General features: G+C 45.0%; 1 long non-coding RNA gene and 1 pseudogene across 1 annotated transcript; one reads left to right on the top strand and one right to left on the bottom strand.

Annotated features, from left to right (window-relative positions):
• Positions 1-15268: 15268 nt before the first annotated feature.
• On the top strand, positions 15269-15384 carry LOC149463118 (U2 spliceosomal RNA; annotated as a pseudogene).
• Positions 15385-17125: 1741 nt separating this feature from the next.
• Positions 17126-25613, bottom strand: LOC149463117 (uncharacterized). The gene is made up of 2 exons (XR_016312516.1): positions 25501-25613; positions 17126-17457 (listed from the first exon to the last, which is right to left on the bottom strand). It is a non-coding gene; the product is annotated as an uncharacterized LOC149463117 (long non-coding RNA).
• Between the last annotated feature and the right edge of the window lie 2236 nt (positions 25614-27849).

Raw genomic sequence — 27849 nt, 5'->3', positions numbered from 1 at the left:
TAAGTCTGGCAGAAATCCAATACAGCTCACCATCAAAATAACACTTTTCCTACAGTAAAGCATGGAGATGGTAATGAGGAAAGAAAAAACAGAGGGTGCACAGGCCTAGTGCATTACCATAAAAAATGTTTAATAAAAAATATAATATATAATATTTGTATAGTGTAGTTTGTATGGAGATGGTAATATCCTGTTATGGGGGTGTTGCTCAGCAGCAGGGACTGGAGCACTTGTCAGGGTAGAAGGAAAAATGGATGGGGCAAAATACAGTCAAGTTCTTGAGGAAAATCTGCTGCTCTCTGCCAGAAAGTTGTCAATGGCAAGAATGTTTGCTTTCCATCATGACAATGACCCAAAGCACACAGCAAAAATAACCACACAGTGGTTGAAGGAGAAAAAGGTGAAAGTCCTTTCATGGGCTAGTCAGAGCCAAGATTTAAACCCTATTGAAAATCTGTGGAATGACTTGAAGACTACAGTCCACAAATGGTCACCACCTAATTTACCTGAACTTGAGCAGTTCTGCAAAGACTAGTGGGCAAATACTGCAAAGTCCAGATGTGCAGAGTTAGTAGAGACATATCCCAACGGCCTAAAGGCTGTAATTGAAGCAAAAGGTGGTTCAACAAAATACTGATGCAAGAGGGTGATCCTGTTTCCAACTCAGTCATTCTGTTTTTTAATTTTAGAAAATAATTTCTATTGGTGTTATATCTTTCACTTGGATGTTATGTGTTGCACTGAGTAAATACAGCTGGATAAAACAAAATCTGTGTCTGTCTTCATTTCAGGCTGCAAATCAACAAAATGTGATTATTTTAAAGGGGGTGATTCTTTTCTATACCCACTCTATGTTAGCACAGGTTTCTTTTTGCTCCTGAGCATCCAACCTTTCCTACAGACTATTTCCCAGCAAGGCTAAATTTAAATAGTCACCCCTGTTCAGGACAGGGTATCTACACTAGTCTCTAGCTTTAAAGTTGTAATAAACCCAACATTAAACATTTGTTGTATTGCAGCTTACTAATTCTTATTTGTGATGACTGCATTAGTTTTCTATTTTAGATTTTCTTCTATTTTCACCTGGTGATCTGACCAGTAAGTCTGTCATTTTTTAAAAGAACAAGCTCTTTTGCAGATGTATCCATTACAAGGATGAGACAAGCCATTTACTTTTGACAGGGGTGCTTACAAGGATCAGCTTTTAATTATTTATGGAAAACCCCAAAAGGGGAAAACTGCTGTTTGCTGTAACAGCTTATAAAGTTTTAGCTGGGGTTTGGCTTCAATCTGTTAGTGTATTTAAATCTGCTAGTCCATCTAACACTCCCCTCCCTCCAAGACTGACAATGCTACTGTCCATATATGCCCCCTGTGCTCCTTCATTCGCAGTGGGGGAACTATATTACAGGAGGCGTGTTACTTGCCAGATCAAAGGCCTCTAACTTTGCATTCCTCATAAAAACCTTTAAAGTAGCCTTTCTGGTGGCCTTTACATCTGTTAGACGTATCTCAGGACTGGCAGAACCTTCCTGAAAACAGCCCTTCCTCATACTCCACAATGACAAGGTCGTATTATGCCCTAGATCAGTGGTTCTTAACCTTGTTGGAGGTACTGAACCCCACCAGTTTCATATGCGCATTCACCGAACCCTTCTTAATTGGAAAAATAAAATATGATTTTTAAAATTCAAAACATAGGTATATATTTAGATATATATTTATACATAGGTGCACAAAATGAACAAAACCGGTAAGAACAAAGAACAAAACCATTAAAACATGATTTTCACACAAAAACATAATAATGAATATTTACTGCACGAATCATATGAGTCGGGTGTGGGTCTTCACCTCCGCCGAACCCGCGAGACTGACTCACCGAACCCCTGGGGTTCGATCGAACCCAGGTTAAGAGCCACTGCCCTAGATCATCCTTCCTTTCAAAGGTGGTTTCATCATTCCATCTCAGTAAGAACATTGTTCTGCCATCCTGGTGCCCTGCTCCTAAGCATCCAAAGAAAGTCTCTCTATATTGCCAATGTCAGAGCCATTAGAGTGTACCTAAAGATTACTACTCTCATTAGATAGACTCCCTGTTTGTCCTCTCCTTGGGTCCTCGCAAGGGGAACCCTGCTTCAATTGCTAGGTGGATAAGGGATTTTATCACCAGAGCTTGTGCTCTAAAATAAACACCTTCTCATTTGCTGTAACTGGAACACTCCACCAGATCTTTTGTTGTTTCCTGGGTCTCCAGGCACCAAGCTTTTTTTGCCTCTGTAAGGCTATCACCTGGTCTTCTGTTCATACTTTTTCGAAGTTTTACCAGGTGCATATTCAGTGGAAACACCCACAAAATGACCCCATTTTGGAAAGCAAACACCCCAATGTATTTTCTAAGAGACATGATGAGTCTTTGGAAAATGTCATTTTTTTTGCCACAAGTTTTTGGAAAATGTGGAACACCTAGCATGGACATACTTAGAATTGAACCCAAAATACATTGTGCTACTCCTCCCGAGTATGGGGATACCACGTTTGTAAAACCTTTTCAATGTCTGGACTGATTATGTACCCAACTTTGCAACCTGTGTAACACAAAAATCAACCAACACTGTATACAAAACAATGTGCTGTAATGGTCCCCTCTATCTAAGTGGTCATTGAATATATTCTTATTATTATTGTTATTATTATACAGGATTTATATAGCGCCAACAGTTTACTCAGCACTTTACAATATAAAGGGAGACAATACAGCAGCAATACAGTTCAATACCAGAGGGTTAGGAAGGCCTTGCTCCTGCTATATTCACTAGCCAGGAAGTACAGGAGGATGAACAAAGGGTATACAAAAGATTACTTGTGGTTTTAATAGTGCAGTTGTTCACAGAGGATGAGTGGGACTGGTGTCTCACAGGAATGTAGCCAATTGGACATGCAATGGATCAGTACTGGTGCCAAGCAGAGACATAATCAGCAAAGAGGCAAAGCACTGGTCCAGGTAGCATGTAGAGACATGATCAGCACAGACAAAGGATTGGCCAAGGTAGCAGGCAGGAACATGGTCCATAAACAGACCACGGTCAGTAAAAGCAGGAGGCTGGAACAGGGTCCAGGCAGCAGGCAGGGATGTGGTCAGCAATAGCCAAAGTATTGATTAAGGCAGCAGGCAGGAACATGGTCCATAAAGAGGCCAGGGTCAGTACAGGCAGAGGCATGGTCAATAAACAGGCCAAGGTCAGTTCAGGTGGCAGGCAGAGGCGTGGTCAATTAACAGGCCAGGGTCAGGTGGCATCAGGTAGAAACATCAGGCTTCAGGCCTCAGTCAGATAAAACCTGGACACAGGGGTGAAGGCTTCTTCCCACACAAAGCTCTTCAAAGACTCCAGACCCTGATCCAGGAATTACAAAACCCAGAGAAATACAAAAATTTACTTTTCTCCACATGGAAACACTACTCTAAGCCCCTTACATACATAAGACCCCCTGTTGTTTTGAATACCACTATTACAGTGGCAGGCCAAAAGATCAGTTCAGGTGGCAGGTAAAAACCATGGTCGATTCACAGTCCGAGGTCAGTCATCCACCTGACCAGGTGCTATGTCACAATGAATACATTCCTAACATAGCCGTTTTAGACAGTAATGGTCAAATATACAGAGTGACCCAGACTTACATGTTCTTGGTACTGGACTGTATATAAGGTCCAGGCTTCACCTGTCATAGTGAGCATACCCCCAAAAGGGTCTTCAGGGACTGGGTTTCATGTTGATAGACCATGGCTCTGGACCTGTATAGCACCCTATGGCTAACTCAAGTGCCAAGGTGAGTGCCCTGTGCAGGATTCAGTGCCCAAAGCAACATTACAGGCCGTCCCCACAGTGTGGAGTCTGGGTTCAACTCTCAAGGTTTTATAGAGGTTGCACAGATACAGATACACTGCTTCTGTAGACAGTGAGGGTTGATTGAAGAATTCTTTAAGAAAATAATAAAGTAATTAAGTGATGAAGCTGGTTTCTCCAGGAAGGAGAAGAGGTCCATCACCTACAGACACTAACAAAAAAACCCCTAAAGACTCATGTAGGCTAGGCTAGGGTTATAAGAGGATAAGAGATGGGCCCCAAGAGGCGCATCGTCAAAAACTTGCCATTGTCCAATCAATCACCTGAAGGTATGAGCCTTTGACCCATGGTATATGAATAAGGTGCCTATGTCGTGTACTGTACAATTTAGATATTTCATTATTCAGATGCTTTACCACTAATTATTCCACTCATTTAACTTACTATATTAATACATTTGACACACAATCTGTATAAACAAACTGAAACTAAGAGTAAAACCTCAACACAATTTTACTTCCTGCATTCTGCCCATATAATAATAATAGGATATAGGATTAAACTTCAACTTTAATAAGGTTTCTTTGTCATGTTATTTTTCATGCATCTTTTTTCTATCTAGGAGAACATAGAAGAGGGATTATTCCAATCCCACCTAAAAAAATAAAAGAGCACTGTGTGCAGTGCAAAATCTGCTTCCCCTCTGTTCTAGTTCAGTAAATATTTCCTTTTCACAATTTGTTAAAATAAAGAAAATTACACAATTAGGATTTTTGGTTTATCCGTAAAATCCATTTCTTAGAGTACATCAGGGGACAGAGTGTCTTCAGAATCCTTACTACAGGATTATTCTGTCACCTTCAGTTGATTGGACACTAACCAAAAAAGTCTCCGTCTAGGCATAACCCTTCCCAGTTAGGGAAGGCTTCAGTTTTTGTAGCAAGCCATAAACCAAAGGACAGAGGGACTGGATCTCTGTATCCTGTGATGTATTCCAAAAAAGAATTGTACAGGTAAACCAAAAATCGTAATTTCTTTATCACACATCACAGGACACAGAGCTTCTTCACAATCCTTTTGACAGGATGTCCCAAAGTACTGAATACGTGGGCAACGCAACACGCCAACAGGCCCTAAATAAGTTAACCAGAACAGGGTAGGACCTCATGCAGCAGCCTGTTACACACACCAACCAACAGCATCCTCAGTGCCTCTAACATCCATCTGGTAAAACTTAGTTAAAGTACAGTGGGGCAAAAAAGTATTTAGTCAGCCACCAACTGTGCAAGTTCTCCCACTTAAAAAGATGAGAGAGGCCTGTAATTGGCATCATAGGTAGACCTCAACTATGAGAGACAAAATGAGAAAACAAATCCAGACAATCACATTGGCTGATTTGGAAAGAATTTATTTGCAAATTATGGTGGAAAATAAGTATTTGGTCACCTACAAACAAGCAAGATTTCTGGCTCTCACAGACCTGTACCTTCTTCTTTAAGAGGCTACTCTGTCCTGCACTCATTACCTGTATCAATGGCACCTGTTTGAACTTGTTATCAGTATAAAAGACACCTGTCCACAACCTCAAACAGTCACACTCCAAACTCCACTATGGAGAAGACCAAAGAGCTGTCAAAGGACACCAGAAACAAAATTGTAGACCTGCACCAGGCTGGGAAGACTGAATCTGCAATAGGCAAGCAGCTTAGTGTGAACAATTCAACTGTGGGAGCAATAATTAGAAAATGGAAGACACACAAGACCACTGATAATCTCCCTCGATCTGGGGCTCCACGCAAGATCTCACCCCGTGGGGTCAAAATGATCACAAGAACGGTGAGCAAAAACCCCAGGACCACACGAAGGGACCTAGTGAATGACCTGCAGAGAGCTGGGACCATTGTAACAAAGGCTACCATCAGTAACACACTACGCCGCCAGGGACTCAGATCCTGCAGTGCCAGACGTGTCCCCCTGCTTAACAAAATGGACGATATAACAAATTAAAATATATAAGTCTTCTAAATATCATAATAGTCCCATGATATGATATTTGGAGGACTTCTATATTTTCATTTGTTATTTGTTATATCGTCCATTTTGTTTCTTCATTGGAGTATTCACTATTCTCAATTTCTTTTTTATGATGTTTCCTTTCTGTTTTACTATCACATTGGTCATCATTGATTACAACACACATTTTTATTAGCGCTGCACATTTAGATTGTACAGTGTAATTGGCAGCTTTAGATTTCACACTACAGATGTAAAGCTATGAGGCTGTGATCACACGAGTGCCCACACATACCAGAAGTGCAATACTTTAGGAATTTATGACAAATGGTGCATTTCCAGGGTAATGCTTAAGTTCTGTTAACATTTCTAGATGTCCCCTACAGCAACATAACAAACCTTCCTTTTGTGTTTAGTTCCACTTTTCACTAGGGATGCACCAAAACTTTTGTGGCTGAAATGTTTCGGCCAAAAACCCCCCTTTCTTCTATCGGCTGAAATGAAAAAAAAAGCACCGATACAGGTGCCAAAAAAACCCCGCCCCTCGTTGCCGTTCGGTGGTTCTCAGCCTTACCTGAGAAACCATCGAATGATTCCGGCAAATGTCAGAGCAAGAATTCTCGAACTAGATCTCCTCTGTAACTTTACACTGCTAACCTGTAGAAATTTTTAAGCATCACCCATGGAGATTTTTAAGTACCGCAGTTTCACACCATTGCACAAGCGTGAGCAATTTTAAAGAGTGCCATGTTGGGTATCTATTTACTCGCCATAACATCCTCTTTCATATTTTACAAAACAATTGGGGTATATATATTTTTTTTTTAATCAAAGTGTATTTTTTTCCAAAAAATATATATTCATTTTTAAAAACTGCGCATTTCGGTTTTGGTGCATTTTGAATTTTCATTTTGGTGCACCACTACTTTTCACCCTCCCCCCATGTGGTAGGTAGACAAGGGTCAGTTAGCTGAGATTTCCTATGCATACATTTGAAAATACATATGAAAGCTACAGTCAAGGCAATCTCTGATAAGTGTGGACCCTATACTGCTGAGGTTCCCAGCTATGGGACAAAATTTCACAGTGTGAGAGAGAAATGTCTCATCTGAGTGACATGCCAGTATTTGAAAGGATGGGCCATACTACTGCTATTCACTAATTTAAATATGCTTTACTCCTGTCTCAGCAACAGCATCCTGCCAGACACAGGCTTCTCTCTCCTAAATGTTTTGCATTAATATAGGACTTAGTTATAAAGACAGTAAAAGTACCTGGTTATCAGGTCTCATACAGCAGACCTCAGACTTGGAGAGAGAGAAGATGCACAAAGGAAGAATGACAGAGAGAAACTTTCATGCGTCTTGCTTCTTCTCCTTTTACTGTCCTGTCACAGGCTGCAGGAAAAACACACAACCTGTAAGTGTTACTTAACTGCATTAGAGAAAAATCAGCTCTTCTGGCCTGGCAGACAGAACTGGATTGAAAGAAATATAAATCATTTGGCAGGTGAAACAGCTCCATTGTTTGTATTTCATCTCTTTATTTAGCCTTTTAAGAAAAAGAGAAAACACTGTGCTCAGGTTAAAAAACGATGACACATCTGCCAGCACCAGGAGTTCAGATACATAAACTCAAAGAACATATAGAAAAGTGAAGTGCACCTCTGTAAAAAACAAAAAAAAACAAAAACATATCATTCGTAATATAAAGTCCACCCTAAATAGTAGATATATAAAAATTAAAACATGTGAAATACAGTGGGGCAAAAAAGTATTTAGTCAGCCACCAATTGTGCAAGTTCTCCCACTTAAAAAGATGAGAGAGGCCTGTAATTGGCATCATAGGTAGACCTCAACTATGAGAGACAAAATGAGAAAACAAATCCAGACAATCACATTGGCTGATTTGGAAAGAATGTATTTGCAAATTATGGTGGAAAATAAGTATTTGGTCAATATCAAAAGTTCATCTCAATACTTTGTTATATATCCTTTGTTGGCAATGACAGAGGTCAGACGTTTCCTGTAAGTCTTCACAAGGTTGACACACACTGTTGCTGGTATGTTGGCCCATCCTCCATGCAGATCTCCTCTAGAGCAGTGATGTTTTGGGGCTGTCGCTGGGCAACACGGACTTTCAACTCCCTCCAAAGGTTTTCCATGGGGTTGAGATCTGGAGACTGGCTAGGCCACTCCAGGACCTTGAAATGCTTCTTACGAAGCCACTCCTTCGGTGCCCGGGTGGTATGTTTGGGATCATTGTCATGTTGGAAGACCCAGCCACGTTTCATCTTCAATGCCCTTGCTGATGGAAGGAGGTTTGCACTCAAAATCTCACTATACATGGCCCCATTCATTCTGTCCTGTACATGGATCTGTCATCCTGGTCCCTTTGCGGAGAAACAGCCCCAAAGCATGATGTTGCCACCCCCATGCTTCACAGTAGGTATGGTGTTTTTGGATGCAACTCAGCATTCTCTCTCCTCCAAACACGACGAGTTGTGTTTCTACCAAACAGTTCTATTTTGGTTTCATCTGACCATATGACATTCTCCCAATCCTCTTCTGGATCATCCAAATGCTCTCTAGCAAACTTCAGACGGGCCCGGACATGTACTGGCTTAAGCAGGGGGACACGTCTGGCACTGCAGGATCTGAGTCCCTGGCGGCGTAGTGTGTTACTGATGGTTGCCTTTGTTAAGTTGGTCCCAGCTCTCTGCAGGTCATTCACTAGGTCCCCCCGTGTGGTCCTGGGATTTTTGCTCACCGTTCTTGTGATCATTTTGACCCCACGAGGTGAGATCTTGCGTGGAGCCCCAGATCAAGGGAGATTATCAGTGGTCTTGTATGTCTTCCATTTTCTAATTATTGCTCCCACAGTTGATTTGTTCACACCAAGCTGCTTGCCTATTGCAGATTCAGCCTTCCCAGCCTGGTGCAGGTCTACAATTTTGTTTCTGGTGTCCTTCGACAGCTCTTTGGTCTTCAACATAGTGGAGTTTGGAGTGTGACTGTTTGAGGTTGTGGACAGGTGTCTTTTATACTGATAACAAGTTCAAACAGGTGCCATTGATACAGGTAATGAGTGCAGGACAGAGGAGCCTCTTAAAGAAGAAGGTACAGGTCTGTGAGAGCCAGAAATCTTGCTTGTTTGTAGGTAACCAAATACTTATTTTCCACCATAATTTGCAAATAAATTCTTTCCAAATCAGCCAATGTGATTGTCTGGATTTTTTTTCTCATTTTGTCTCTCATAGTTGAGGTTTACCTATGATGCCAATTACAGGCCTCTCTCATCTTTTTAAGTGGGAGAACTTGCACAATTGGTGGCTGACTAAATACTTTTTTGCCCCACTGTAATTGATTAAACAGAAAACCAAAAAAAAACAATATAGAAACTCATATAAAGTTCTCAAATGGTATGTTAAAGAGTGGACTGCAAAAAACGTGTGATAAGATCTTCTTAATGTAATAAGTAAAAACCACCAAGTGCTTAAAGAAAGTTTGTGACCAAGCCAGGGGCGGACTGACAACTCATGGGGCCCCCGGGCAATAGGGGATCATGGGGCCCCTGTGTCCTTGCCCACACCCAAAAAAGCCTATGAAAAAGCCAATGAAAGGTACCAGGGGCATCTCATGGGGCCCCCTACTGACCCCCGGGCCCTCGGGCATTGCCCGAGTGCTCGAATGGTCAGTCCGCCCCTGGACCAAGCAACTCCAATCAATAGGAAAGTGCACTCAGTTCAGAACAAATACTGCAGTTCCTTACCAGATTTCATTGACCACTGTGTTGATAGGTCTGACAGCGCTTTGGGGGATTAGCAAATCCCCTCTGTTTGCTAGCTTCCTCCGGTAGATGGATATAGAAACCATCCAGGTTGTTCAAAAACAAGATACAAAGAACACTCCCAAATCCTTTGGCCAAAATTATTAAAAACTAGAACTAACTAACAGTTAAAAGATAGCCGACAGGCTTCACAGGCATATCAGTATAAGGAATATGGTGTTCCAATGGGTTGCTGCAAGTTGGACCTGGCTGTCTGTCAATCAGGCTCCACATGTGTGATGACGTCACTGTTGTAGGTCCCACACTATGCGTTTCATCAGAGATGACATTGCCTGGGTGATGGGCTTAAGGCGAGCCACCACACATTAGGCTTACATATATAGTATACGCCACCATATTACCTCCTGGCGGTTTTCCCTTAATAAGGTTGTATTGCAGCCAAATATCCATGCAGCACCACCACTGAACTAGGGAATAATTGCATGAAAATAGCCCGCAGCAGCACATACAGTCATGGCCGAAATTGTTGGCACCCTTGATATTTTTCCTGAAAATCAAGTATTTCACACAAAAAAGGTATTGCATTAACACATGTTTTGCTATACACATGTTTATTCCCTTTGTATGTATTGGAACAAATATAAAACAGAGGCAGAAAAGCAAATATGACATAATGTCACACAAAACCCCAAAAATGGGCTGGACAAAAGTATTGGCACCCTTAACTTAATATTTGGTTGCACACCCTTTGGAAAACATAACTGAAATCAGTCGCTTCCTATAACCATCAATAAGCTTCTGACACCTCTCACCCGGAATTTTGGACCACTCTTCCTTTGCAAACAGCTCCAGGTCTCTCTTATTGGAAGGACACCTTTTCCCAACAGCAATTTTAAGATCTCTCCACAGGTGTTCAATGGGATTTAGATCTGGGCTCATTGCTGGCCACTTCAGAACTCTCCAGCGCTTCTTTGCCATCCATTTCTGAGTGCTTTTTGACGTATGTTTGGGGTCATTGTCCTGCTGGAAGACCCAGGATCTTGGACGCAAACCCAGCTTTCTGACACTGGGCCCTACAGTGCGACCCAAAATCCTTTGGTAATCCTCAGATTTCATGATGCCTTGCACACAGTCAAGGCACCCAGTGCCAGAGGCAGCAAAACAACCCCAAAACATCATTGAACCTCCACCATATTTTACCGTAGGTACTGTGTTTTGTTCTTTGTAGGCCTCATTCCGTTTTCGGTAAACAGTAGAATGATGTGCTTTACCGAAAAGCTCTATCTTGGTCTCATCTGTCCACAAGACGTTTTCCCAGAAGGCTTTTGGCTTACTCAAGTACATTTTGGCAAACTGTAGTCTTGCTTTTTTATGTCTCTGTGTCAGCAGTGGGGTCCTCCTGGGTCTCCTGCCATAGCGTTTCATTTCATTTAAATGTCGACGGATAGTTCGCGCTGACACTGATGCTCCCTGAGCCTGCAGGACAGCTTGAATGTCTTTGGAACATGTTTGGGGCTGCTTATCCACCATCCGGACTATTCTGCGTTGCAATCTTTCATCAATTTTCCTCATCCGTCCACGACCAGGGAGATTAGCTACAGTGCCATGGGTTGCAAACTTCTTGATAATGTTGCGCACTGTGGACAAAGGCAAATCTAGTTCTCTGGAGATGGACTTGTAACCTTGAGATTGTTGATATTTTGCCACAATTTTGGTTCTCAGGTCCTCAGACAGTTCTCGTCTCCTCTTTCTGTTGTCCATGCTTAGTGTGGCACAGACAGACACACAATGCAAAGGTTAAGTGAACGTCTCTCCTTTTTATCTGCTTTCAGGTGTGATTTCTATATTGCCCACACCTGTTACTTGCCCCAGGTGAGTTTACAGGAGCATCACATGCTTGTAACATTCTTATTTATCCCCAGTTGTGAAAGGGTGCCAATACTTTTGTCCAGCCCATTTTTGGAGGTTTGTGTGACATTATGTCGAATTTGCTTTCTTTCCTCCCTTTTTTTGTTTTGTCCCAATACACACAAAGGGAATAAACATGTGTATAGCAAAACATGTGTTAATGCAATACGTTTCGTGAGAAATACATGATTTCCTGGAGAAATATCAAGGGTGCCAACAATTTCGGCCATGACTGTAGGTTAAGAACATTTTTCTTTACTTTCTTTAAGCACATGATAAAAAACATCTTATCACACTTTTTTCTGCAGTCCACTCTTTTACTTACCATTTGAGAACTTTATATGGATTTTTTTGGTTTTCTATTTAATTAACTATTTCACATATATGCTTTAGTTTATGGGGTTGATTTACTAAAGGCAAATAGGGTGTGCACTGCAAGTGCAGTTGCTCTAGATTTTAGAGGAACACGCAAGGAAAATAATAAAACAGCATTTTTGCTTGCACATGATTGGATGAAAGAAATCAGCAGAGCTTCGCCTCATTTCAGAGATTCCCTTTGGATATAAAGCAACTGCACTTGCAGTGCATTTGAAGTGCACAGACTATTTGCCTTCAGTAAATCAACCCCTATGTGTATCTACTTACATTTAGGGAGTACTTTATATCATGGATTGTATATGTTATGTTTTTTAATAGAGCTGCACTTCACTTTTATTTAGCAATTTGATTAAAGTTCATTATAAAATAGTTTTCTTTGTTACCATGGCAATGGTACAGTTGGTGGACGAGGCTTGCTGGAATTTTCAAGGCTCTTTCAGACTTAGGTAAGTGCTGAGACACAAGTTACTGTCATATGTTATAACCTCAGAGAGTTGAAAGCTACAACAACCAATCACAGATGAGCTTTCATTTTAAGCCAACCTCCAGAAACCCAGGAATAATTTTTCAGTTTTGGATATGGGGAAGTGTTAGACTTTTTGTAAGAATTATATTACTACTACAGGAACTTCCCTCTTACTTATCCTGGTAACAGGATGTGATGGAAAATCTTTACAAGAGCAAAAACAATATTATTATCAGTGAAGTGAAGGGCCTATTTAAATTGATGTGTTGCGGCAACATGCGTTACATACACTATATTGCCAAAAGTATTGGGACACCCCTCCAAATAATTGGATTCAGGTGTTGCAATCACCTTCATGGCCACAGGGGTATAAAATCAAGAACCTAGGCATGCAGACTGCTTCTACAAACATTTGTGAAAGAATGGGACGCTCTCAGGAGCTTAGTGAATTCAAGCGTGGTCCCATGATAGGTTGCCACCTGTGCAATAAGTCCATCCGTGACATTTCTTTGCTACTAAATATTCCACAGCCAACTGTTAGTGGTATTATAACAAAGTGGAAGCAACAGGGAACAACAGCAACTCTTTTTGCTAGGAAATTACTTTGAACCCCCAAATATATTTTTTTTAAAGCAGACACCCTAGTGAATAAATGGTTGGTGCTATAATTTTTTATGTCACATAGTACTTGTGCAGCGATTTTTTAAACGGAGATTTTTTGCAAAAAATACACTTTCTTTACTTTTATTGCACAAAAACCACAATATATTGGCCAATTATTTGGTAAAACATAAAAGATGATGGTATGCCAAGTAAATGGATACCAAACATGACATGCTTTAAAACTGCGCATGCCCCATGCAATGATGACAAACTGCATACATTTTTAATATCCATAGGCAACGTTTTAAAAGCCTTTACAAGCTACCATTTTAGATTTACCGAGGAGGTCTAGTGTTCGCGGCGATACCTCACATGCGTGGTGCAATCACTGTTTACATACCGGCACAAGCATTTTGATTTTTTTAATTATTTGTACACTGTCCCTTTCATGGGTTTTTTTTTATCACTTTTAATGCTATCACAGGGAATGCAAATATCCCCTATAACGTCAATGGGCATTGTCATATACTGTTTTTTGAGAAATCCGGGGTCTACTAGACTCTAGATATCTCCTCTGCCCATACATTATCTAATCTCACCAAGATCGGTGTGATCAGATGCTTTCCCAATTTACAAATGGTGTTGTTTATAGCCTGCGAAACTGAAGTGATGAAATGCTCGTAGCTTCCTATTTCTTAGACTATAGAGATGATTGGCACCATTCTGGTCTCCAATCAGCTCTATGGTCATCTGGCAGAAACACCGGCTGCATTCTCAGGTTCCCCCCAATGGCATGGTACTGCTCGAGAAGGCCTTGGAAGGCAGCGGTGGAGGGGGGGGGGACATCGTCTCCCGCTGCTTGTAAAAGCAATCCTGCAGCTAACTAGCCACTAGGATTGCTTTTACGTGAAAGCCGAACGCCGGCTGAAAAAAATGATACCAGGATGATGTCTGCAGTTGTAGGCATCATCCTGGTATAACCATTCAAAGTCCAGTGATGTACCAGTACGTCGCTGGTCCTTGTTGGGTATATATGCTAAGTTCTTTTTTTTTCTTGTATGCAGCCTGTGGGCTGAATGAAAAAAAGAGAAGAAATCTCTGCCAGAAAAAGTGTGTGGTATTCCCACCATTAGAATATACTGCCCTGCATCCACCCACTTCTAATGGTGGGCACACATTAGGCTGAACGATGCCACATGTGCCAATTCCAAGATTGTACAAATGTCTAAATAGTGGCACACTTGAATAAAAATTGTCCACGTATAAGTGGTACCCCATATGGAAAAAGGATGACACCAAGTTCCAAACTATCTTGCCACTGCTCCCCATGTAGTCTGGGCATGCGGGGGGCTCCATGTAACTATCTTTTCCCTCATAACTCCAAAACTTAAATGTATAGCCTGTTGCCCTCTCACAGGTCTTCTACATCTTGACCCCATATCTGGCACGCTTGCTGGGGAGAAATTGTTTGAATACAAGTCAGTCAGAAAAATTAATGAGGGACTCATCAATGCAGATCTTTTGCTGGGGAGTATAGACATCTGCAAATTTTTGGGTAAGGTGATTTACGAGGGGCTGAATTTTGTGGAGCCGATCGAATTCAGGGTCACCCCGAGGATGACAGAGTGTATTGTCGTTGAAATGCATAAAACACATTATACTCTCATATCTATGCCTGGCCATGGCAGCAGAGAACACGGGCATACGATGAATCGGGTCTGTGGACCAATACAACCACAATTAGTTTTTTTTTTTTTAGTAATGCCCATGTTGAGGGTTAGGCTCAAAAAAAATTTAAATTTGGAAACCATAATGGGTTTCCATGCGAATGGTCTGGCTAGGTTTGAATTTGGGTTGGCGGTGATAAATTGTTGTGCATATAAATTGCTTTGATCCACAATCAATGCATACAGATACTCCATGAAAAACAGCTCCAAAAAGTCAAGGGGAGTAGTTAAATTTGCTGTTTCCACCTGAATTCCGGGTTGGGCAGTGAATGGTGGGAAGTACGGATGCTGTAGAATTTGTGGGCTGCCAATTGGGATTTGCAAGCACATCCGGAAGGATACTAGGGGCTCTACGGGCTGTGTGCGAATTCTTGGTGGTTGCAGGACAATACTTGCTCGCCACCGCACCAGCTTGTACTGCACTTATGGGACTCACCAAGTCACCAAGTGATACTGCAGTGCTGGTATGTGAAACACCAGGATGTACTAGGCCGCTGTTGCTCCAGTTCACCAAAAGGTAGCATGGCACTAGTACTGGCATCGCTTCTCGGCCTTTTGGCTAAGATCAAGTGTAGTATCTGTTCTTATCAGTGTCCAGTGGGGGTGCTCCCGACCATTCTAGCTTTGCGGGGATGGTTGTTGTATAGTACCCTCACTGGTATGATGGGGGTCCGGAAGGCTAGTACCGGAGGGACAGAAACCAGGGAGCGCCATGATTCGTTCTGGGGCCTTGGGAGTAATTCCTCTGGGAAGACTGGAAAGACCCAGTACCTCCTGATTTGGACGGATCTACCTTGGTCTGGCCTGGGGCTGGGGACGCAAAAAGTCCGCAAACTCAGTGCCCCCTGGGGAAGACGCTCCCAGGGGTGTCACTAGTAACACTTGGGTGTGGGACCCCACGGTGTGAAGATGACACATGGCCACTGTTTTTCACTTCTTTTTGCACAGCACCCTAAGGACCAGGTCTTTTGGCTAAGTCCGGGGCAATTTTTGCTACAGGCCTCAGGGCCTGGTCTGTGCACTATTAGGCACGGTACCACTTTTTTATTTTCTATTTATTTACCACTCCCACGTTTTGTCACTTTTTCTGTTCTTATGTGTGTGTTTTTTCACGGATGGAGGGTGTGGGTCCTCGGGCCTTACCTGAAGTCTAGGGGGAGGATGTGTGGCCATACGGTTCCTTCCTCCCCTGATCCCTAGGGGGTTTTCTCTTCGGGAGAACCCCCTCGCCTAGTACTGGATGTCCGGCTTCGGCTGGGCATAAGGAACGGTGGTCCACCAGGCCTTTTGGCCAGGAGGACCAAATGGGAACCTTGTCCCTGTCAGGAGCTTCGTGCCCCGGGGGATCAGGCGAACGGTCCAACCCTTTCGGGGGTAGGACAAACACACCCCTAAGTGCACTTTTTCGTGTGGTGTTCGCACTTGCACTTTTTTTGTGATCACTTACGGGTTTTTCGTTGTAGTTTGCACGTTTGCGGACTTAAAAAAAAAAAAAAAAAACTAGTACTGGCACTCTGCTGCATATGAGAGTCATTAAAATTTACCGGCATGTGCTAACAGAAATCAGGCCTGATTCTGCAAACACTGCGATTTTGTGTGCAATGTATCAAGTGAAAGTGACCTACTGACATTGCACTTGCTGGGGGAGAAGGGGGGTAAGCCTAGGGGCTAAATGCAGGTGCTGGTAGGTGTCGGGGCTGATCCCGCTAACGCTGTGTTTTTGGGGACACTATACTAATGTGAGTGCTGATCTTATCAAAGATATTGATCTGTTCAGACACTATACTAGAGGTTTATTGTGTATGAGCGTGTTCCTGGCAATCAAGGGGTTAAATGTCATGACTGGTGTACTGACAGGCAATCTGACGCTATCTGGGAAAGGCGTGAAAACCACGGGAACGCGAAGCACGTATATATATATGATTTTGCGCACCCATGTCGCCCTGTAACAGTATTTCTGCTATATGGCGGTCAGGAAGCGGTTATAGAAGCAGTTTGTGTTACGGCGCTGCGTTACTTTAACTGACAATTGCGTGGTCATGCAACGCTGCTCCAAAATTAAATTTACGTCCTTTTTTCTTACTGTGTTTTTCTGCTCCCTTGTAACATCCTCCATGAGCTCCCGAACATCTACTTTACTTGAAGTGAGTTGCGGTCATGTGCACTGCTCTATGCCCACTACTAGTCCACAGTCCAATATCAGGGGTGGGAAAGAGTGGGAGGCTATGCTCTTACCTACAGTGTAACCATGAAACACTAAGGGAGCCACCCTCTAAAAGGAAGTCAGATCACAGCAGAAAAAAAATAAAAAGGAATTTAGAGATTTGGAGGAGACTGAGAACAGTAGCTCACACTTTGTATGTACGTGAGAATGTGAATACAATGAGAACACATACTTGAATAGAATGTTATTTTTATACCAGAGTTTAGTGTCACTTTAAAGTGGAACTGCACTGCATGTGAGCACCACAAACCAAAAATGCTATACAATTCATTTTTAATAGTCAAAACATACTTCTCCATCCATGCGTGTCTCCATACTTTATTTTGCTGAGAAATCTTTTTGAAAAACACCTTCTGGCATTTCTGGCAGTGGCCATCCTGACTAAGGACAGATGATTCATGTTGCAGTTATTTCCTGGAATCCATCTGTTCTTAGCTCAGGTATTCGCTGAGCTGAGTACCCTCTTCCCTTCCCGAAGACTCCGGTGTTGTATGACATCATTTGCTAAGGCATGGAAACCAAGAATTTAATGCAGGAATGCAAAAAAAAAAAAGGTTAAAACAAGCAAATATGATATACTTTCCTATTTACTTACTAATGCGAGCAGCATAAGGATTAGAAATACAGTAGTCCATGTTGATTGAGAGAGTGCACTTTAACTTCATGCAAAAAAGGAGCGTGACTTGCCAGCTACAAGGGGAGGAGGAGGCCGGATTTTTTTTTTCATTTTTTATCATTTAGAGCAGTGGTTCTCAACCTGTGGGTCGCGACCTCTTCGGGGGTCGAACGACCCTTTCACAGGGGTCCCCTAAGACCATCAGAAAACACATATTTCCGATGTGTAAAGAGCAGCTACTGTGTAGAAAGCAGCTGCTGTGTTGAAAGCAGCTACTCTGTTAAAAGCAGCTACTGTGTTGAAAGCAGCAGTATTGGAGGTAAAATGACACTCATGAATTATAATTACTGGGTAAATAATGTTATGGTTGGGGGTCACCACAACATGAGGAACTGTATTAAAGGATCACGGCATTAGAAAGGTTGAGAACCACTGATTTAGAGCTTGTTCACACCATGTACGTTTAACTGCATTTTACTACAACTGCACATATATGGTGTATGGTCAATTGTGTTCAAGGTGCCCTCTATACACACCATACATGTGTGGAGATGTGCGGTAAAATGCAACTCAACAGACATGTTGTGAATAAGCCCTTGTTTAGCGTTACTGAAGTGGACAGTGCTATTGTGAGACCCCTTCAGTACAAGGGCCACCCACCGCCACCGCTGGAAAAATGAGTGTAAGCAACCTTCCTGAGTGCAGAAACAGGAAAATGTTTGTAAGAAAACAATGTCTTAATTGTGATTTTTATTATAAGGTCTTGTATGCCATTATGCTGGGGGTTGTCTTTTGGTTTGTTGTTGTTTTTTTGTTTGTTTTTTTAAGGAATTATAAAAATATATATCTTTTATAGCTCGTTGGGCGATTCATTTGTCCTATTACAAAAATAAAAGTATTTAAGTCTGGTTTTAAATATATATATAAATACACGCACACACGTGGAATTAAACTTCCACCAATTTTTTTTTTTTCTTATTGGGTCCAGGAAGCTTTTAACCATAATTATTATTATTATACAGGATTTATATAACGCCAACAGTTTCCTCAGTGCTTTACAATATAAAGGGAGACAATACAGCAACAATACAGTTCAATACGAGAGGGCTAGGAGGGCCCTGCTCCTTGGAGCTTACAATCTAGGAGGGAGGGGCTAGTGGTACAAAAGGTAGTAACTGTGGGGGATGGACTGGTAGGAGGAGTAGAAGATTCCATTATTAGCTGAGGGCAGGATAGGCTTCCCTAAGAGATAGGTTTTCAGAGATTGCCTAAAAGTGAGCAGAGTAGGCGATAGTCTGATAAATTGGGGTAGAGAGTTCCAGAGGATGGGGGAAGCTCAGGAGAAGTCTTTGAGATGAGCATGGGAAGAGGATACAAGGGAGCTAGAGAGCAGGAGGTCATACGAGGAGCGGAGAGTACGGTTTGGGTGATATTTGGAGACAAGATTGGTGATGTAATTTGGAGCAGAGTTATAAATGGCTTTATATGTTATTGTTAATGTTTTGAACTTTATCTGTTGGGCAATGGGAAGCCAGTGGAGGGATTGGCAGAGAGGGGTGGCTGATACAGAATTGTTAGTAAGGTGGATGAGTCTGGCAGCAGCATTCATGATAAACTGAAGAGGGGATAGCCTGCGATGAGGTAGGCCAAGGAGGAGGGAGTTACAATAGTCAAGGCGAGAGATAACAAGCGAGTGAAGTTGCTAGTAGTAGTTTCCGTGGAGTGACATCCATGCTGATATGTCGCTTAGTAGGTTAGTAATGCGAGAAGAGACTGAAGGGGTGAGGTGAAGAGTAGAAAGATAGATTTGTGTGTCATCAGCATAGAGATGGTACTTAAAGCCATGGGAGTTTATCAAGTGACCAAGGGAGGAGGTTTAGATGGAGAAGAGTGGGGGTCCAAGGACGAAACCTTGAGGGACCCTATATGCATGGCATATAAGCACATTATGGCAGACTTACCTGGCAAGCGATCCCCCTCTTCAACGCAGAACTGTCAGCGCTGCCATCTACTCCTGGTCTTCCTTCTGCTTTCTGACTTTTCGAACCATTTTGTTTTTCATTCCCGCACATGCATACGGAAGCCACATCATGGTACAGAGCAATGCTGTAAATGTATACTGAGCTGCACATACATGGCTCAGTGTACATAAATGCTGACAGGCAGGGTTTGTGACAGACATGACAAGTAGGGTTTCTTCTGGCATAATATCCTACCTGTCAGTGTTTCATTTATTCATTTTAGGTCTAATTACATTTTAACAAACACAAAACTCTCAACATGGCCAGACCTAAATGGTCTAATTATCCATCTTCACATGTCAATGCTACAAGCTTTGCAGATATAAACACTGCAACTTCTACAAATCAATTTTCTACATTATACTCCTAAAGCTGGACATACATTGAGAGATGTTTAATCAGTGGGTGGCCCTGTCTGCGCCACTAAGCCCAATATTCTTTGATTATTAAAAAAAAATGCAGAAGGAGCCAGGAGGAAGATTGTTCACCGAACATCACATGCATCCAATTACATGCTTGTACTGTTGTCACAATACAACCATCAGGAGCGATAGGTTCACCTGTTTGCACTGTTAGCCAGGACAGATTTAAATAAAAACACTTAAAACTAATCTTTTTTTTTTTTTTTTTTGCATACTTGCACTGGTCCAACTTGGACCAATGTAAGTATGCATATTCCATACCTCTCAATGAATGCAAAGTGTTCTCTGATTGAATGAGGTAGAGCGAGGCAGTGTGATGACGTTACAATCTCCACTTCATTCAAAAAAAGAATGCCTTCTATTCATTCAAAGCTGTTTCCATGCCTAGTGAGCAACTGTCAGGAATGGACTGGCCAGCAATGGTGGGACTCACCTGCCTTTTGATCTGCAGTACCAGGGCTGGCCAGCGGGTGCTCCCAGCAATCAGAGACTCAACCTTTCAGCCAGCTAACACCTGGAACTGATGATACTGGTGTATTTAAGGGATGGCCAGACCTGCAGACTCTGCCTTGGTGTTGTGTTTGTCCTGGGCATTGTATCTGTCCTGCATCCTGTTTCTGTTCCTTTGCTGACCCTGCCTGATCTGAACCGCTGCTGACTTCTCCTGCTCTGATCCCGGCTCGCTCCTGACCATCCCTCTGCCTGACCCTCTGTACCACGCTGCTTGCTACCTGTTCTGATCCCTGGCTTGTGACCCTGACCATCCCTCTGCCTGACCCTCAGTACTACGCTGCTAGCTACCTGCTGAACCTGGCCTGTGACCCCGACCCATCTCCGCTTGCTCCCCCTGTACCTACCTGCCCTATTGATATTGACCCGGCCTGCCTGACGACGCTTGCTTGTATGTACTGTTATCTGTGGGTGGTTGGTTTGGTTTGTTTGCACTGTATTATGTTTTAGTATTGCACTGCGTTTATGTTTGTATGGTTAGTGTTAATAAATTATATTGTTTATCACATATCTGAAGTCTGCGTTTCCCTGCGTCAGTCACACACCTCTGGTCACACCTGGGAGCCCTGACATTACACCAAGGCCAATCCTGACCAGAAGTGGCTGCACAGGGAAGCCATCTTGGCTTGTTGCTGGGAAGGATGGATCTGGATGAGGTTGAGTATTTATCTCTGCTAGTGTTTGATGACAGAAAATATGCTTATCAGACTCTGAAGGAGTATCCCCGGGATGAACTGCTAGAATGTATACGGCTCGCTCATGTTCTAGTAGATCAGGGCACAAATTTCTCTATGGTGCAGCCATTGATTAAGATTTGTGTTGAGTTGGTTTCATCTGGTTTCCCCGAATGCAGGGATGAATTTTTGCCACCATTTAGTGCAGACCAGGTAGAGTCCCTGGTGTGGTTATTAGAGGATGATGTGGGTTACTTTCTGGAGCGTTATTCCACATGTTCACCACAGATACTAAGAGATTGTATAAACGCAGTGCAGTCTTTGGTCAGACAGGCTTTGTGTAAGCTCAGCTTTGTTCAACCCATACTGCAGACATGGACAGACTTGTTGCACCCAGCCTCAGTCAGCTTACAAAGACCCAGTCCTGCTTCTAATCTATTTCCTCAAAGCTCTACTCCTGTATTCCCAACAACTCCCCCGTTACAGCCCAGTATACTTGGCTATCTACCGCATGTCAGTACCCTGTTCCCACTCGCTGCACCTATCCTGCCTTTAACCCTGTAAAAAAGCCCTCTGTAGCAACTGCTCCCTCTCCTGTTCCATCCTCCAGTTCTTCTCTGTCTCCAGCTGCTCCATTCGTTTGCAGACCTGCGTTTACTTGCAGTGCTCCAGTAGTTAAAACCAGAAAAAAGCGAAAATTCTTTCCAACCAATACCATCCTGCCAGTATCCAAACCGGTGAACCTGCCTTCCGTGGTTCAGCCTGAATCCTCTACTCAGCCTGAAGCCTCTACTCAGCCTGATGCCTGTACTCAGCCTGATGCCTGTACTCAGCCTGATGCCTGTACGCAGCCTGATGCCTCTCTTCTGCCTGAAGCCTCTACTCGGCCTGATGCCTCTACTCGGCCTGGAGCCTCTACTCGGCCTGGAGCCTCTACTCGGCCTGAAACCTCTACTCGGCCTGAAGCCTCTACTCAGCCTGAAGCCGGCATTCAGCCTGATGCCTCTACCCAGCATGATGAACTGATCCAGCCTGACGATTCTATTAGGCCAGTTGACTCGATGCCCGCTGTTGATCCAGATGATCCGGTACCTGATCCGGTTCCCGCTATCGTGCCAATTGACTCAGAGCCCGCTGTCGTACCTGGTGACTCGGTGCCCACTGCCTTGCCAGATGACGCGGTGCCCGCTGGCGAGCCAAATGACCTGATGACCCAGGGCCCGCTGTCATACCTGGTGACCCGATGCCCGCTGTCGAGCCAGACGATCCAATGCCTGGTGACCCGGTGCCCACTGTCGTGCCTGTTGACTCGGAGCCCACTGCCTTGCCAGATGACGCGGTGCCCGCTGTCGAGCCAAATGACCTGATGCCTGGTGACCCGATGCCCGCTGTCCTGTCAGACGATCCAATGTCTGACCCAGTGCCCGCGGTCATACCAGTTGACTCAGAGCCCACTGCCTTGCCAGATGACGCGGTGCCCGCTGTCGAACCAAATGACCTGATGCCTGGTGACCCAGTGCCCGCTGTCATACCTGGTGACCCGATGCCCGCTGTCGAGCCAGACAATCCGGTACCTTATGACCGGGTGCCCACTGTCGTGCCTGTTGACTCAGAGCCCACTGCCTTGCCAGATGACGCGGTGCTCGCTGTCGAGCCAAATGACTTGATGCCTGGTGACCCGATGCCCGCTGTCCAGTCAGACGATCCAATGTCTGACCCAGTGCCCGCGGTCATACCAGTTGACTCGGAGCCCACTGCCTTGCCAGATGACGCGGTGCCCGCTGTCGAGCCAAATGACCTGATGCCTGGTGACCCAATGCCCGCTGTCTAGCCAGACGATCCAATGTCTGACCCAGTGCCAGCGGTCATGCCAGTTGACTCGGAGCCCACTGTCGTGCCTGGTGACTCGGTGCCCGCCGCTTCGCCTGGGGGCCCGAGACCTGTCGCTCCGCCTGGGGGTCCGGCGCCCGCCGCTCCGCCTGGGGGTCCGGCGCCCGCCGCCCCGCCTGGGGGCCCGAGACCTGTCGCTCCGCCTGAGGGCCCGAGACCTGTCGCTCCGCCTGGGGGTCCGGCGCCCGCCGCTCCGCCTGAGGGCCCAAGACCTGTCGCTCCGCCTGGGGGTCCGGCGCCCGCCGCTCCGCCTGAGGGCCCGAGACCTGTCGCTCCGCCTTGGGGTCCGGCACCCGCTGCTCCGCCTGAGGGCCCGAGACCTGTCGCTCCACCTGGGGGTCCGGCGCCCGCCGCTCCGCCTGGGGGTCCGGCGCCCGCCGCCCCGCCTGGGGGCCCGAGACCTGTCGCTCCGCCTGAGGGCCCGAGACCTGTCGCTCCGCCTGGGGGTCCGGCGCCCGCCGCTCCGCCTGAGGGCCCGAGACCTGTCGCTCCGCCTGGGGGTCCGGCGCCCGCCGCTTCGCCTGAGGGCCCGAGACCTGTCGCTCCGCCTGGGGGTCCGGCGCCCGCCGCTCCGCCTGAGGGCCCGAGACCTGTCGCTCCGCCTGCGGGTCCGGCGCCCGCCGCTCCGCCTGAGGGCCCGAGACCTGTCGCTCCACCTGGGGGTCCGGCGCCCGCAGCTCCACCTGAGGGCCCGAGACCTGTCGCTCCACCTGGGGGCCCGATGCCGGTTGCCCCGCCCGGGGGCCCGGTGCCTGTCGCCCCGCCCGGGGGCCCGGTGCCTGTCGCCCCGCCCGGGGGCCCGGTGCCTGCTGCTCCGCCCGGGGGCCCGGTGCCTGCTGCTCCGCCCGGGGGCCCGGTGCCCGCTGCTCCGCCCGGGGGCCCGGTGCCCGCTGCTCCGCCTGGTGGCCCGCTGCCCGCTGCTTCGCCTGGTAATCCGATGTGCCTCTGCCCGGAGTCCTGCCCGATGTGCCTCTGCCCGGAGTCCAGCCCGATGTGCCTCTGCCCGGAGTTTAGCCCGATGTGCCTCTGCCCGGTGTGCCTCTGCCCGGTGTGCCGCTGCCCGATGTGCCTCTGCCCGGAGTCCAGCCCGATGTGCCTCTGCCCGGAGTCCAGCCCGATGTGCCTCTGCCCGGAGTCCAGCCCGATGTGCCTCTGCCCGGAGTCCAGCCCGATGTGCCTCTGCCCGGAGTCCAGCCCGGTGTGCCGCTGCCCGGAGTCCTGCCCGGTGTGCCAGTCTTTGATATCCCGCCAGTTACCAGACCCGGGCGGTGGAACATTTTGCCCAGCTAGGACTGTTTGGAGCGTCCTGAGGCCGCTCCTTGAGGGGGGGGTACTGTCAGGAATGGACTGGCCAGCAATGGTGGGACTCACCTGCCTTTTGATCTGCAGTACCAGGGCTGGCCAGCGGGTGCTCCCAGCAATCAGAGACTCAACCTTTCAGCCAGCTAACACCTGGAACTGATGATACTGGTGTATTTAAGGGATGGCCAGACCTGCAGACTCTGCCTTGGTGTTGTGTTTGTCCTGGGCCCTGTATCTGTCTTGCATCCTGTTTCTGTTCCTTTGCTGACCCTGCCTGATCTGAACTGCTGCTGACTTCTCCTGCTCTGATCCCGGCTCGCTCCTGACCATCCCTCTGCCTGACCCTCTGTACCACGCTGCTTGCTACCTGTTCTGATCCCTGGCTTGTGACCCTGACCATCCCTCTGCCTGACCCTCTGTACTATGCTGCTAGCTAGCTGCTGAACCTGGCCTGTGACCCCGACCCATCTCCGCTTGCTCCCCCTGTACCTACCTGCCCTATTGATATTGACCCGGGCCTGCCTGACGACGCTTGCTTGTATGTACTGTTATCTGTGGGTGGTTGGTTTGGTTTGTTTGCACTGTATTATGTTTTAGTATTGCACTGCGTTTATGTTTGTATGGTTAGTGTTAATAAATTATATTGTTTATCACATATCTGAAGTCTGCGTTTCCCTGTGTCAGTCACACACCTCTGGTCACACCTGGGAGCCCTGACAGCAACCCCATGTGTTCACTATGCAGTAGGGCAGCTGCTCGGCATGGGATCCTAAAGACAGTGAGGGTCACTGTAGTAGCAGAGGCTACTACAGTGATGTTCCACTTGCGCAGGGATTGGGCAGGTATAGAATATACATACTTTGGCTCCATCTGCAGGCCCCCTCTACTATTGTGCCAGCATCTGGCCTGGGCTGCATGCAGACAGCATTCAGAGAAGGATGCAGGCATAGTGGCTGCACAGATACCACTGCATGTCAGAATTTGATATGTGGGTAGGAGTGGGTGCACAGATCAGAATGAAGACTGTGCGCGCCTGGAATTCAGCTTTAAGAAACCCCTAAAAGTGGCACATTTTCAAAACCCGTTGAGAAAGAAAAAAAATATGTGTTCACCTCAATGGCGATGCAAATCAAATAGTGGACAGCTTTATTAACCTAGTTTTCTTTTGTTTCATCCTTCATTGCTTGTATCTTGTGTACTGACAAAACCTCGCTCTTCGTGATCTGAAAAGGCAATCAAATCATTCATTAGTTGGACAACTCAATAAAATATGTCATCTGTATAATAGAAGAACCCCCAGGTCTGTGTGCAGGAGAGATAAATATTAAATAACTAAACTTTATTTTTAACAATTCTTTTTTTTTTTTAAGCCCTTTGTGGCTAAAAGGGTAAAACAAATCTTAATGGCTAAACACAATTTTGCAGCTTTGACATTTGTTAGTAAAAATGTATCATTGCAGCTACTTTGAGAATCCAGGTGGAATATACCTTGTTTTTTCTGGACAAATGGGGCTTTCTTTTGATGGTAAAAGATAACAGACACCTCCTTATTCTTTTTTTATTATCAAAGGAAAGCTGGCCCAAATTAGTAAAAAAAAAATCATATTTTTTTTATTTACAGTGTATCCAGAAAGTATTCACAGTGCTTAACTGTTGCCACATTTTGTTATGTTACAGGCTTATTCCAAAATGGATTAAATTAATTTTTTTCCTCAACATTCTACCAACAATACCCCATAAAGACAACATGAAATAAGTTCATTTTGAAATCTTTGCAGTTTATTAAGAATAAAAAAAAAAACGAAAAAAACCACACGAACATACGTTTTCACAGCCTTTGCCATGACACTCAAAATTGAGCTCTGGTGCATCCTGTTCCCACAGATCATCCTTGAGATGTTGCTACAACTTGATTGGAGTCCACCTGCGGGAAATTCAGGTGATTGGACATGATTAGGAAAGGCATAAACCTGACTATATAAGGTCCCACAGTTAACAGTGCATGTCAGAGCACAAACCAAGCCATGAAGTCCAAGGAATTGTCCGTAGACCTCCGAGACAGGATTGTATCAAGGCACAGATCTGGGGAAGGGTACAGAAACATTTCTGCAGCATTGAAGGTCCCAATGAGCACAGTGGCCTCCATCATCCGTAAATGGAAGAAGTTTGGAACCACCAGGAATCTTCCTAGAGCGGGCCGCCCAGCCAAAATGAGCAATCGAAAGAGAAGGGCCTTAGCCAGGGAGGTAACCAAGTACCTGATGATCACTCTGAAAGAGCTCCAGCATTTCTCTGTGGAGAGAGTAGAACCTTCCAGAAGAACAACCATCTCTCCAGCACTCCACTAAACAGGCCTGTATGGTAGAGTGGCCGGAAGACACTCCTCAGTAAAAGGCAAATGGCAGCCCACCTGAAGTTTGCCAAAAGGCACCTAAAGGACTCTCAGACCATGCGAAACAAAACTCTAGTCTGATGAAACAAACATTGAACTCTTTGGCCTGAATGCCAAACGTCATGTCTGGAGGAAACCAGGCACCGCTCACCACCTGGCCAATACCATCCCTACAGTGAAGCATGGTGGTGGCATCATCATGCTGTGGGGATGTTTTTCAGCAGCAGGAACTGGGAGACTAGTCAGGATCGAAGGAAAGATGAATGCAGCAATGTACAGAGACATCCTTGATGAAAAACTGTTCCAAAGCACTCTGGACCTTAGACTGGGGTGACGGTTTATCTTTCAACAGGACAACAACCCTAAGCACACAGCCCACATAACAAAGGAGTGGCTACAGGCCAACTCTGTGAATGCCCTGGAGTGGCCCAGGCTTGAACCCGATTGAACATCTCTGGAGAGATCTGAAAATGGCTGTGCACCGACATTCCCCATCCGACCTGATGGAGCTTGAGAGGTACTGCAATGAAGAATGGGAGAAATTGTCCAAAAATAGGTGTGCCAAGCTTGTACCATCATACTCAAGACTGTAATTGGTGCAAAAGTGGCTTCAACAAAGTATTGAGCAATGGCTGTGAATACTTATGTACATGTATTTTTTTATTTTTAATAAATTGCAAAGATTTCAAAATGAACTTCTTTCATGCTGTCATTATGGGGTATTATTTTTAAAATGTTGAGGAAAAAAATGAATTCAATCCATTTTGGAATAAAGCTGTAACATAACAAAATGTGGCAAAAGTTAAGCGCTATGAATACTTTCTGGATGCACTATAGCTGTGTATTTCTTGAAATTACCATAACTTACCACCAAACAACAACCAAAACTTAATTGTCCTGCTCTTGACGATCGCAGCAATACCACATATGTGTATGTTATTTTCTGTATGTACCTGTAACAGGGCCCAGAAACAGTGTGCATTTTGCTTTTTTTTATCCTGTCTAAAACACTGATACTAATAAAAAAAATTTTTTTTTTTTTTTTTTACCTGTCAGGGTTAGTGTTAGG

Source organism: Staurois parvus, unplaced genomic scaffold (assembly GCF_062004578.1).
Source record: "Staurois parvus isolate SC_StPar_1 unplaced genomic scaffold, SC_StPar_1.0 ptg000159l, whole genome shotgun sequence".
NCBI lineage: Eukaryota > Metazoa > Chordata > Amphibia > Anura > Ranidae > Staurois > Staurois parvus.
Note: the sequence above shows the minus strand (reverse complement) of the source record. Positions and strands in the feature narration are given on the sequence as shown.